The sequence below is a fragment of the Hydra vulgaris genome, chromosome 11, assembly GCF_038396675.1.
Source record: "Hydra vulgaris chromosome 11, alternate assembly HydraT2T_AEP".
In the NCBI taxonomy this organism is placed as follows: Eukaryota; Metazoa; Cnidaria; class Hydrozoa; order Anthoathecata; family Hydridae; genus Hydra; species Hydra vulgaris.
The window spans coordinates 56,190,118-56,205,000 of NC_088930.1; the positions used below are offsets into that span (position 1 = coordinate 56,190,118).

General features: G+C 32.0%; 1 protein-coding gene across 3 annotated transcripts in view; it reads right to left on the reverse strand.

Moving 5' to 3' along the window:
* The window catches only part of LOC105847214 (uncharacterized), a 93,344-nt gene that overhangs the window by 74,373 nt on the left and 4,088 nt on the right, over positions 1-14,883 (reverse strand). The window lies entirely within an intron of this gene.

Below are 14,883 nucleotides of genomic sequence, written 5' to 3' on the forward strand. Positions count from 1 at the left end.
TTTGGACATTTTAGACGTGCGTCATGTTCTTGAGGATATATAAGGTTGTGTGTCAGGAGTAGGAACTTTTTGTTTAGAAGTTTGGCTAGGTAATGTTGTTTTAGGTGATTGATTATAAGAGATAATATCCTTTATTGGATTCCCAATCGAATGCTTTGGGTTTGAGGCTACTTTGACGGTGTTGTTTAATTTGCCTTGGTTTTTATTTCCAGATTTGTGGATGTTGTTACAAATAACGATTTTGCCATTGTTAGGTCATCAGGCTGTTGTGGGACTAGATCTGTCAATGGATTTACATGTTGCAGTGAGGCAAGATCTTTTGTTTAAACTGTATCAATTTGTCTATTTTTAAATTTGACACATGTAAAGTGGGGCGATACTGTTTCTAAAAATTGAACTCTGTTTCTAAAAATTACTGTTTCTAAAAACTTTCTAAAAATTACTGTTTCTAAGAATTACTGTTTCTAAAAATTACTGTTTCTAAAAATTACTTCTAAAAATTACTGTTTCTAAAAATTCTAAAAATTGAACTGTTTCTAAAAATTGAATGGCTGACTCATTCTAATTGTTAGCAATGCAAATGACCAGAAATTAGAACAAGCAGCTCAGTAATGAAATTCAGACTGTTCAGGATGAAACAGATTATATAGTGATCTTCCACTGTTTTTCAATCCTGAGAAACCCTCTGGCAGTTCATGCTCCAGCTAATCATCTTAAACCATGTCAGATCAGGTTATCCTGCTTTTGTCAGATCAGGTTATCCTGCTACTGGTAACATGTAACCAAGTACAATCTGCTTCATGTCGTGCTGCCTTGTAGGATACGCCTTTTTAGGCAAAGGTTAGGAGATGCCAACTCCGATTTAAAATACCCCCTGCCTTGGGGCTCTTGGTTGAGTAAAGGCTAGAGATGGTGTCTCGTTAAAATACTCATCTTGGGCAGATGTTAAATGCACCCGGCTACTGTCTTGTAGAAGGCCTCCTAGGCAAAGACTCAAGGGGTAAACAAATTCTATCTGTTGACCAGCCTCGCACCCCTTCTTCATCTATTAGGCTGGCGCAGATGTATTTTTAATACATTGTTTCCAGTTTAGGATGTTGAATGCTGGATCTTCTTGACTCAATGCATGAGTTTGCTTGTGTCACTGTTTTTATGACTAGGCAACTCATTCTATAATCTCCTAATGAGGGTACAGCTTTAAAACTCAGTTTTATGGTTCTGAGGCCGGCTGGTAGTCAGGTTTCCCGAACTCTGTGGTAGCTCTCAGAGAGGCTGATTCCATCAACAGCAGAAAAATATCAAAGTTTTAACAGTGCCATAGTGCGCATGGATGGTGTCCCTGTTTGTACTTTTGGTGTGCATTGCGGAGGCCACATTTGGGGCCCTTAGTTACGGCTTAGGGTTTATTAGTAGTAATGAGGCAAATGCTTGGGCTATTAAACGGTGTTCTGAGTACTATCTATGCTTTGAGTCAAGTTCTTCAATCTAATTTAAAAATGAATAAAGTACCAAAAACTATAAAACACAAAAAACCATCATTATCACCAAGTTCTCTAAACCTATCATTCACTAATATTCGTGGTCTTCGAAGTAACTTTTCTTCTGTTGAGTCTTATCTTTTGCAAAGTTCACCAGACCTACTTGCTCTTTGTGAGACTAATTTGAGTTCGGCTGTCTCATCTTGTGATCTTAGTGTTGATGGTTATCTTCCTCTGATTCGTAAAGACTCCAATAGTCACATGCTTGGCCTGGGCATTTACATTCGTAAGAATTCACCTGTTTGTCGTGAAACTAGGTTTGAATCCACAGCCTATTCTTTCATGTACTTTCGTTTAGCACCACTTCACTCTATTGCCTTTCTCTTTGTTCTATATCGCTCTCCTTCATCTCAAGACTGCACTCTTTTTGACGTTATTTCTGATCATATTGACTCTTTATCTTTATCTCCCTCTCTCTTTATCCATCAGCTAATATAGTTGTTGTCGGTGACTTTAATGCTCACCACTCTGAATGGCTTGGCTGTAGTGTCAGTGACTCTGCAGGCATTAAAGCCCACAACTTTTGCCTTTCTCAATCCCAAACTCAAATAGTCAACTTTCCAACCTGCTTTCCAGACAACCCGAATCATTTACCTTCTCTACTCGACTTATGTCTTGTTTCTGATCCTAGTCAGTGCTCAGTTTCTCCACATTCACACTTAGGTTCTTCTGATCACAGTTTAATCTCTCTAAAACTAATATCTCATTCTTCTTCATCACCTGAATCCCCCTATTATTGAACCTCTTACAACTACAGCAAAGCAGACTGGGATTCTTTCCGTGATTTTCTTCGTGATGGCCCTTGGGTAGAAATCTTTCGTCTTCCTGTCGACAAATGTGCTTATTACATAACTCTGTGGATTCAGGCTCGCATGTAATCTTTTATTCCTTCTTGACGATTCCAGGTCAAGCCTCACTCTCCTCCATGGTTTTCCTCACACTGTGCTGCTGCGATTGCCAATCGAAACCGTTACTTCCATATTTATCAGCAAAACAATTCTCCAGAAAACAGACGTCTGTTTATTACTGCTAGAAACAACTGTAAAAAGGTTTTGTCTAATGCCAAAATCCGCTATTCTCAGGTCATGAAATCTCGTATCTCATCTCAAAAATTAGGCTCTCGTGACTTTTGGAGAATCTTTAATAATATCAATAATAAGGGCAAATCTATAATTCCACCTCTCTTGTATGGTTCAGACTTTGTCACCTCACCTAAAGACAAAGCCGAATTGTTTGCTAAAAACTTTTCATCAATATCATCTCTTGATTCCACTAATTGCATTCTACCTAATATTGCCAACAAACAGGTTGATCCATTGCTTGATATTCATATCACTCCAGCATCTGTATCTAAAGTGATTTCCTGCCTAGACTCTTCTACAGCTTGTGGCCCAGACAACATACCTGTTATTGTCTTGCAGAAGTGTTCTCCGGAGCTGTCGTCTATACTCTCAAAACTATTTAACAAGTGCTTATCAGAGTCTTGTTTTCTAGCCTGCTGGAAAGCCACATCTGTTATCCCTATCTTCAAAAATTCTGGGGAGCGATCTGATTCGTCTAACTACCGTCCCATAAGTCTTCTTCCTATTATAAGCAAGGTTTTTGAATCTTTAATTAACAAACACTTAATTTCTCATCTTGAATCTAATAACTTACTTTCTGATCATCAATATGGATTTCGATCTTCTCGTTCTACAGCTGATTTGCTAACAGTTATAACTGACAGGTTTTATCGTGCATTAGATGAAGGTGGAGAGGTTAAGGCCATCGCTCTTGACATTTCAAAAGCGTTTGATAAAGTTTGGCATGCTGGTCTTCTCCATAAGCTTTCTTCTTATGGTGTATCCGGCAACATCTTTAAGATCATTGAATCCTTCCTTTCCAATCGTAGCATAAAAGCTGTCCTCAATGGACAACACTCTTCTTCTTATTCTGTAACTTCAGGGGTTCCTCAAGGTTCTATCCTTGGCCCTATACTCTTTTTAATTTACATTAACGATCTTCCAGATATTCTCACATCTAAGGTGGCATTGTTTGCTGATGATACTACCATTTATTCTTGTCGTGATAAGAAACCAACACCCTCTGATTGCTTGGAGGGGGCATTTGAGCTTGAAAAGGATCTCACTTCTGCTACAGCATGGGGCTCACAGTGGCTGGTGAACTTTAATTCAGATAAAACTCAATTTTTTTCAGCCAATTGTTATCGCAATAATTTTGATCTTCCTATATTTATGAACGGTGATGTACTCGATGAGTCACCTTCTCTTCATCTTCTAGGATTAACTCTTATTTCCAATCTTTCTTGGAAACCATATATCAAATCAGTTGCAAAATTAGCATCTGCTAAGGTTGCATCTCTTTATCGAGTTCGCCACTTTCTTACTCTGGATTCTATTCTCTATCTCTATAAATCTCAAATTCGGCCTTGTATGGAATACTGTTGCCATATCTGGGGCGGATCTTCTAATGATGCCCTTTCTCTTTTAGACAAGGTGCAAAAACGCATTGTAAACATAGTTGGACCTGCTCTTGCAGCCAACCTCCAACCATTATCACATCGTCGTAATGTTGCTTCTCTTTCTCTTTTCTACAAATGCTATAATGGGCACTGCTCTAAAGAGCTAGCGTCTCTTGTGCCATCTACTAAAATTCATTCTCGTGTTACTCGTCATTCAATTAAGTGTCATCCTTTTTCTGTGAATGTTCCTAAGTGCTCCAAAAACGCTTATTCCTCTAGTTTTTTCCTCGAACATCAGTTCTTTAGAATTCGCTTCCTTCATCTTGCTTTCCTTATTCATATAATTTGCAATCTTTTAAGTCGTCCATCAATCGTTATCTTGCTCTACAATCTTCATCTTTTCTCTTACAGTAACTTCCAACTTTAATTAGTGGCTGCTTGCAGCCTTGTTGGAAGCGAAGATGTTTAAAAAAAAAAAAAAAAAATCTGTCAACAAGTGGATCTCTTTTTATTTGTATCTGACATCTGCATAGGATTGTGGAATCCTATTCTAATAGCAAGTTTGGTAGATCCGTACCTATTATTGATTAGTGTTGAAAGTTCATCATCCTCTAATTGGGTGTTTCATTAGTAGTAGTACACAGAAGTCCTCTTTTATAGGATAAAGCCATTTGCAATACTACATTTTCAGGGCTAGACTAACAACTTTATGTATTATTCCTTTTATTTGTTCAAATTGACCATTGCCTTGTGAGTGATATGGAGTAGTTCAGGTTTTAATGACATCGTTTCTTTATAGAAATACTTTGAGTTTTATACTTTCAAACTGTGTCCCATGACTTGTGTGTACAGGTGATGGTGCACCAAATAATGAAAAGAAACTAAGGTGTCATATCACAGTGTCAGCTGTTATATCCTTACATGGGAATGCAAATGGGTAGCGCAAATGTTTGTTGACTACCACAAGGACCTGTTTATTAGCTGTGGTGGACTGTAATGGCCCAACATAATCCATAGAAAAGCGCTCCCAAGTTTCTAATTGCCTGAATAAGACAACCATTGGGAAGTTTGTAAAAATGCGGTTTAAGTTCATTACAAGTTGTATTTCAGTGGTAGAGTAGGGTAGATTTTGGGTTTTGCAATGTACCATTCTTTTAACTCAAGGATTGAATAGTTTTATTGGTATTTTGAGTCAAGCAACATCAAGAAAGGGTATTGGCTACAATATTTTGGTTTCCTGGTCTGTATGAAATTGAATATTTAATGTCTGATTTTCCAAACACCACCAGACTAGTTTTTAATTTTTGTTGAACTCTGATTATTGAAAATAAGGGAAACAGATCTTTGGCCTTAATTATAATAATATATGGTACTGAATTAATTGTTTCCATCTTTTACAGTATTCTACTATAGCAGCCACTTCTTTCTCAATAATTGCCTGTTTTCTTTAAGTGCTTGTTAGTGTTCTTGAGAAGGAGGCCATGGGTCTGCCTAGTTGTAGTAATGTTCCTCCCAGTGCTGTGTCAGAAGCATCTGTTTCAATAGTTAGCAGAACCTTGCTAAGATTTTTATAATGCCCTTGGACATCTTTTCCACCAACAATTATATTGTTGATATAAGCATCAGTCTTTTCTGTTTAGCCTACACTTTCATGCTTAAGTCTTTTCGTGCTTGCCCACATGCCCAAAAAAACTTTTGGCGAGCACACAAAAAAGTGCATGCCAAAAAAATTTAAGCGTTAAGTTTTAAATTGCAACAATAATTTTTTGTATATTTGTTTAACTTTTATGAAATGGGGCCTTTTTTCAACGTTTTTTTTTTTAATTATTTTAACTAGTATTTATTCAAAGCATTCTTTTCGCTATTTTTATTTAATTTAAATAGCAGAAAAAAATGTATTTTTTAAATCACACAGGCCAACTTAAAAATGATCTCCCTGCCAGCATATTTTTGAGCACTGACATTAAATTTCAAATGGAAAAGACTAAAGCATATGTGCTTTCTAGTTAATTAGTTTGAATAAATTCATCCATAACCGGCTGAAAAATTGGTTTAGCATTTGTGCAACCAAAAGGTAAATGTTAGAACTTGTATAATCTGCCATTAGCTTCAAATGCTAAAATGTTAGCTTATAACATTTGGGTTGTATTTTCACCTGATGAGATGATTTGAGGTTGATTGTGGTGAAAACTATGAGCTGTTATCTTAAGTATCAAATTGTCGATTCGAGGTGTGTGGTACGAATTGAATGGAGTGTACAGATTGATTGTATTTGATTAATCGATCACAAAACAATTTTTGTTTCCTGTTGTTACTACAAAACATTGTGCACACCAAGGACAACAGCTCACTATTATTTCTTGTTTTAACATACAGTTTATTTCAACTGTTATGAGGGTTTTTTATGGGGACCCATTATTGTAGTGACCGGTTTAATTTTGTCAACATCAACTCCAGGTTTTAATGCATAAGTAGTACATTTTAAGTTTTTTTGTCACCAGGCAGAATTTTAAGGGTTCTTTGTTATCTTTAAATTGATAGTAACTGAGGTAAGTTATGTTAAGCCCATTCCAATAATTACCAGTGCCACCAAGTTGTCAACTATGACGAATTGCACATACATTTTTTCGCAAGCTAAAAGCAATAAGCTTATCTCGAATTATCTGCCAATGATACATTCAAGGTAGAACAAGTATCGTAAGAAAAGTTCCAATATCGAAGAAGTTCTGATGAACAAATGTTTTATAGGAGCAAGCATCTATCAGTGCCTATGTTATATATTTGTTTATAGTGAGGTAATTTGTCTATCAGGTATATCGATTGCTTGTGTGACCGTAGATATTATTGCCTTATGGTTTTCTTTGTTATATTCTTTAACAACTGCTGCTTTAGTGTAGGATTAAATTTGTTTAATTGAGAGATAGACAGTTGCGTTGATGTCCCATTTTTGACAATGTGTTCATGTAGAATTTTACGCTGAAACAATGAGATTTTGTAAGGCTATGAATTGCAGCAAAATTTGGTAGCGTTGTAAAGCTGTTGGGGTTGTTGTTAAATTGTGAGCATCATAACAGGGCTCAAATTAATGGTTGGACATCGGACATTAGAGTGCAGTGAAAACATTTAAAAAAATTTTTTTTTTTGAAATTCATTTTGCCTGGGTGTGCAAAAGTTGTCTATTCATATCAGAAATACTCAGTAAAAATTTCAATGCTCTAGAAAATTATCTTGAGGTGCCCCAAGGACATTGAAGTCCCCAAAATCCCCAAAAAGTGACCTACGGAAAAAAATTTAGAAAATTTTTTTTTGATTGAAATTCATTTTGCCTGGGTTTGCAAAAGTTGTCTATTAATATCAGAAATACTCTGTAAAAATTGCAATGCTCTGGTAAATTATCTTGAGGTGCCACAAGGACTTTGAAATCCCCCAAAATCCCCAAAAAGTTAGAAATTAAAATTATTATTAAACTCATATTTTCACAAAAAAATAAATGGCTAAAAATAAACTGATCTTGTTTTTCTATTTCTATTATAATAAACCTGTATGATGGTTTTAACATCATATCAGTACCTAATAAAAATATATATTTATGTAAATTGTAGAACTTTGCAGTGCCACAAAAATTAAGAATAACAATTATTTCAAACAAAATTAAGTAATTCCGGTTCAAGTTTATTTTCTGTCAGTTAATCATTTCAAGAACATCATTTTGAAAGGCTGAAATCAGATCGTGACTCTATTCTTGCACGAATAAAACCATCACGCTGAGGTTCACAGACTGCCATACTGGCTTCAGTGACTAGCTTCACGCCTCTTTCTACAGACTGAGTGTGGCATGGAAAGCTTTTAAATTGTAGCATTTCTGAGGTCAGAATGCTGTTTTTAAGCTGAGTCGATTCAATTGATCTTAACATTGGAGGTTCAGCACTTTTATTTGATGACCATTTGATTATGTCTGTATAATCTGTTGCTTCAAAGTTTAGTGGTGGTATCTTGAACAATCTAACTGTAGGTTTAGCATAGGTCTTGTCGGATATCGATCTTGCAGCCAATACACGTCTTAATGCTAATTGACGAATGTGGGGCCTTTCATTGGTTGCCATTGATATTATTAAGTTTTCTGGGTGAGCAAAGTATGCATTTCTTTGGACTACAGGATCAACAATTTTCTTGAGCTCGATAGGCAAGTATCTGGTATAATGCACCATTCGAAATAGATGGTGACTGCCATCTGTACAGGAATGCTTAGACTTCACTTCAAACTAAATAGGTGCATATAACTTTTGTATGTAAGTCACAAGAATGATCAAGTTTTTGTCTGGCTTTTCTGTAGATACATATAACTGGAGGATATGACTAGCAGTTGTTATCCATTGAGAATGACACATGGGTCCCGGTTTTCGAATACCCAATTCAAAACTACATTGGCCACTGGATAATGCTTGACACATTTCATGCAAGTACCTTTGATCTGTACTGAGATCATGTGCATCAATGCTGGACAACACATTTCCTTCGACTGGTTGAAAACTGACTATTGGCAAGTCCATGTTCTTCAATAATTTTCCGATTGGAGCACTAAATGAATTTGGCCCATGAGTAGATCCATCCAGGTTAATCAGGAGATGTCTCAATGATAACTCATTCATATGTAATAAACATACAAACCAGTGTAGAGATTTGTTGAAAAGAAGCTCGAGAAGTCGAATAACACCACCAATATTAGTGTTTTTACAGAGTATTTTTTCTTCTACTTGAAGTTTCACCATTGCTGGATCATCAGGAAGAGTTCTTCCTGATGATCCAGCAATGAACTCTTCCTGATGATCCAGCAATGGTGAAACTTCAAGTAGAAGAAAAAGTTAGATAAGTGTTTTTTACTAATTATTGCTCTGTTCTTTAAGAACATTGAGCACTCTATTTGTAAAATACACTAACATAATTTACATATATATATATATATATATATATATATATATATATATATATATATATATATATATATATATATATATATAATTATATATACATATATATATATATATATATACATATATATACATATATATATATATATATATATATATATATATATATATATATGTATATATATATATATATATATATGTATATACATATATATATATGTATATATACATATATATATATGTATATATATATACATCAACTTGCCCCCCTTCCTCATGCCCATGACTATATAGCCACAAACCATTCACTAATTAGTATTACAAAAAAGTTTAATACAAAAATGTTTTTAAAGGTATTTGAATGTCTTTTGTTACAAAATTTAAAAAATTTTTTTTCGTACATAATTTGATCTAGTAATAAAGAAATAAAGCATGAGTCTGGATATTTCATTTGACCTAAAACAAAGTAATTATATACAATTAAGCTTTATCACAACGGTTATCTTTTTCCTAGGATTATTTTTGGATAAAATTAAGTAAAGGAGATCCTTGAGAGTATCAAGTCCCTAGAATACCATTTTTAAATTGCTCAAGCAAAAATCTGTTGGGGTTCCAAATTTTAAGAAAACCTTATACCATTATCAAGATATCAAAGTTGCTTTGTTGTCTTTCCAGATATCAATAAAAAGCTGAATCAGCATTATTTTGAATGATGATCTCATAAAATGATTTGAATTTTTGATTGAAATTTTCACCATTTATTTTTTCATGAATTGCATATAAAGTAAAAATAAACTAAATTGGAGACAGTGATTTAAAATATTTTTTTTCTGATGATTCAATATGGAATGAACTTCCGCCAAAATCCAAGCCCTTGATAATAAATGTATAAATGCTTGTCTGTTATAGTCTTTAAATTTTTCAAATTCTAAAAATATAAAAGTTGATTCTAACTAACCACTACAAACTAAATATAACAATGAACTTAAACAATTTTGATTTTGTTGATTGAAATTATGGGTGAATTGGGATTTTGTTGGTGAAATTCAAGAGGTTAAATTCCTAAAATCTAAACATGGTATTCTAATAACTTTTGATGAATTTGTCGCTAACACTTTCTTTTTAAGTTTATATATTTAAAATCTCAAAAATGTTCTCAATCTCAAGGTAATAGTTTAGATTTTTAAACAATGATTGCTTTGAATGACTTTAAATTACACCTTACTCCATACCTATTCTATTCTATATTCCTATTTTATCTTTATCTTACTACATTTCGAGTGCACTTAATTTAATTAGTGGCTCCAACATTAAAATTTATGCTCACCTTTATCTCTAGTTATATGGTAGTTATGTAGTTTGTTTTTTTCAGACAAAGACAAAGAGAAATAAACTCTGACTTAAAATACCCCTGTCTTGGGCTTTTGGTTAAGTAAAAGCTAGAAATAGTGTCTCAATAAAAATAATCGTCTTAGGCAGAGGTTAACTGATGAATAATCAGACGATTAATCCACCTACTGTCTTGAAGAAAGCCTTCGAGGCATAAATTGTAGGGGTAAGCAAAATGATTCTGTTGACCAGCCTCAAATCTCTTCTTCATCTATTAGGCTGACGTAGATGTAATTCTGTGTTACATTGTTTCCTCCCTAGGACAATGTATGCTAAATCTTCTTGGCTCTACTTATAAGTTTTTGCTCAAGCCTCCTTGTAGTAGCTATGCAACACTTCCTCTTATCTTCTCTTTATTGTGCTTACCATTATCTTTTTACTCTTAAATTCTTACTTTACAAATCTCTTATTCATCCCTGTATGGAATTGCTGTTGCCACATTTGAGCTGGTATACAGCAGGTATACTTCTAATGATGCCCTTTCTTTTTTAGACCAAAAACACAATAATAGTTGTTAATAATAGTAAATCAATCACAGTTGCTTCTTAAAGAAGATTTCTATTTCTAACAATCAAAACTCATTCTCACATGACTTGTTATTTAGCATCAGATACAGTAAAAGTCACATCTTTTTACTCCCAGCATGCTCTTAAAACTTTTATTCTTCTAATTTTTTTTTCTGCATTTCAACCTTTTCAAACTTTCTCTGATCTTCATGTTTTCCTGATTAACCTACAACTTTTTAACTATGAATGCGTGTTTAGATAGTACTTTGCATTTTTATTGTTGTGTGTTAAAAACTTATTTATCTAAAAAGTTCATTTGCTTAGCTTTCTATTGATATATAGTTTATTATGCTTTTAAAAAGATATATTATTTGAATTTTAATTAGTTGTCAATGTTATGTCATCCAAATTTTATTAAAAAAAAATTGTGGTCACAGTGTCAAGATTTTTGTTAAAACGGCGGTAGAGAAAGAGTTAACTGCCAAATCTATGAAATTATTTTCAATGATGGAATTACCAGATGGATTTCTAAGTGTTGATTCTGAATTATAGAATGGACGTGATGATTTCAAACAAGCAACAGAGATGGTAAAATTATTGAAAGTAGTAAATGATCATGCAGAACAAGGAGTTGCACAAATCCAGGAGTATAGTAGACTAATCACTTGCAATGAATCCCAGCTCCAGTTTGTGCTACAAGTCGTGGAAAAACGTTGTCGAGCCTACCCAGACAGCCGAAAGCAAACTTCGGCAAAGAAGACAGCAAAAGAGTGGAACATTTAACTTCATGAGTTATTGTTAATTAATTTTAGTTATATTTTTAATCAAAAATATAATTAAAATTAATTAAAAATAACTCTTGAGTTTAAATTTAATCAATTAAAGTTTACATTTTTAATCAAAAATTTTATATTGCATAACTTGACAATAATTATGCATCTTACACAATACTCATGCGACGTGAAGTTGTATTATCTCAAAAATATAGTTTTGAAATTAATAAACTTATTAAATTTGTTTATGTTTAATTAATGATTGTCAAAAATTATAACATTCAATGAATACTGTGATGTAACAAGAAATGAAAAATAATCGTTAATTTATTCCTAATCTGTCAAATTTTTCATATATATATATATATATATTTCAATATATATATATATATATATATATATATATATATATATATATATATATATATATATATATATATATATATGTGTATGTTTGTGTGTATGTATGTATGTATGTATGTATGTATGTATGTATGTATGTATGTATATATATATATATATATATATTTATATTTATATATATATACATACATATATATATATATATATATATATATATATATATATATATATATATATATTTAACATATATATATATATATATATATGTTATGTTTTAAACCTCTATATTTGTTTTAGTCATAGCTTGTTATTATTTTAGCAAAAAATAATAAAATAATTATGGGAAAAACTAATGAATTGACAACAGAAAAACATGCTCAGATTGTTATTCTATGTGTACAAGGATTGACCTTGACTTCTTTTGCTGCAAGCTTTAACGTAACACATAGCTGCATTATAAAAAACATTAAAGCGAAATCAAGAAACTGGTAATTTTAAAAGTAAAGCTAGAACTGGACGACCAAAAGGTGATTACTCAAAGGGCATATAATTGCATTCATCGTTATACAAAAGCACATCTGTTTGGCAGTGCATCTGAAATTTTATCTGAGATATTCCCAACTGGTGTTGCACCTAGTGTTGTGACAATTAGAAGACGTTTGTGCAAACAATTTAACTTAAATAGCCATGTTCCGACAAAAAAAACCTTGCCTTTCTCAAAAAAGTATTAGAGTCCGAATCACCTTCTATCAAAAATACAAGCACTGGTCAGCGGAAGATTGGGAGGATGTAATTTTTAGTGATGAATCACAAATCGAACAATTTGGTTGTCGTTCTACAAGCGTTAGACGCCCGCCTTGCCAACATTACAACTCCCAGTAATTACTTTCTACAGTAAAACATTGCCCTAAAAATATGATATGGGGTGCCATTACAGCAAATCAAAGTGGTGGTTTATGGTTTATGCCTTCTAACACCACAATAAATAGCAATATTTATCTTGAAATACTTAAAGAAAAACTTAAAATATTTATGAACATCACAAAAAGAAAAAATTAGGCAGGTATGGACTCAGCTTATGACTCCTGAATATTTAAGAAAGCTCATTCACTCTATACCTACCCGCTAAGCTAATTGTTTAAACGCTAAAGGATATCAGACCAAGTATTAATGTCAAATATTCAATTCATAAAACATTAACTAATGTTTCGAAGATATTATTTTTGTCAATTGTAATAGTTACTAATATATTTTGATAAAGTAAAATGAATAATTTAATGAAAACTGTGTGTTTTTACGTAATGTTCCAAACTTTTGATCGCGACTGTACATACATATATATATATATATATATATATATATATATATATATATATATATATATGCATATATATATATATGCATATATATATATATATATATATATATATTATATATATGCATATATATATATATGCATATATATATATATATATGCATATATATATATATATATGTGCTTGGAGAGGAATGAAGTGCGATTGAACGCTATTGCTGACCATGCGAATGATTATTTTTGTTTATAGCTTGACCACAACTGTTTAGATGTTTTGATGATTTAAATGTTTCATAACGCACTGAAAAAAGAAACATTAAGCTAAACTTAAACAAGGTAAAAAATTGAAAAAACTAAAGAATAAGCAAAACAATTCCTTACGAAAAAGAAAATAAATTAGCTTTAAAATAAAACTCTAAAAAACTCAAAGCAAAAATTACTTTTTGCTAGGTTTTTAATTGCATTCCAAAAAAATTACTTCAAAAGTTATCTATAAAAACGTTTTATTAAAGTTTTCCAAAACGCTTTTACAAATTTCTCATAGTGATTGTTTAAAAATGAAAAAATTTTATTTAAATTATCAGAAAAATGAAATTATATTATTAAAAATAAAAATATATATTATTTTTAAGTTATATAAAATTTTTTTTCAAATAGTTGCAAAAAAAATTAAAGCATAAAATGAATAAAAATCATAATTTTTATTCATTTTATGCTTTAATTTGTAAGTAAAGTTTAAAAAAAAAATTTCAAACAATTCTTTGTAAAAATAGCAACTCATCACATGGCAAAACTGGATAAAAGATGGGTAATTAGAATGGTAATAAAATGCGCATCAAATGGTTGTTGGACCGCGGTTCAGTAACATTGCCCAGACACTTTTTTGATTTTGGACCAAAAAAGTAAAGTTAAATATTTTTGCTGTTTTTCTCTTAAATGCTTAAAAAAATATTTATCTGGAATAACTTAAGTGTTTATATTTTACCCATTTATTTGGTTATTGATTATACTTTTCCTTTTTTTCCCCAACCCTTATAGTTCTTTTTATTATCTAACTGACGTGTCACCTTGTCTAGTAGGGGTAAGTTGAGCAGATTTGACAACGATTAATAAAATGGCTCTATCAGACGCAAAGATAAAATTTCGTTTGGTAAACATTTTAGGGTCCATTCACACTTTTAAATTAATTATTATAAAATACTCATAACAATTATAAGGTAATATCTTAAAGCTTTTAATTGATTGTTGTTGCTTAAAACAGTAAAATTTATGGTGCATCATGATAACTGTCAATCGTTTTTGATATTTGTTATCATGCATTTTGATTGCATCATCGTATGATGAAGTATCTTGTTTTATTGTGAAAGCTTTTACTCCAGATAGAACAAATAAAACTTGAGGTTTGCAATCTACAGCAATTTTAGCTGTCTAGACAAATTGATAGCATTTTCTTCCATTATATATATTCTTCTGTTTGGTTCGTCACAGTACTTTTTTGAATACTTTGGCATCCATACAAACTTTATATTTGATAAAATTGGTATGAAACCATAATAAATCTTAAATACATTGCCTATTATCAAATATAAAGTTAAACACAATTTAAAACT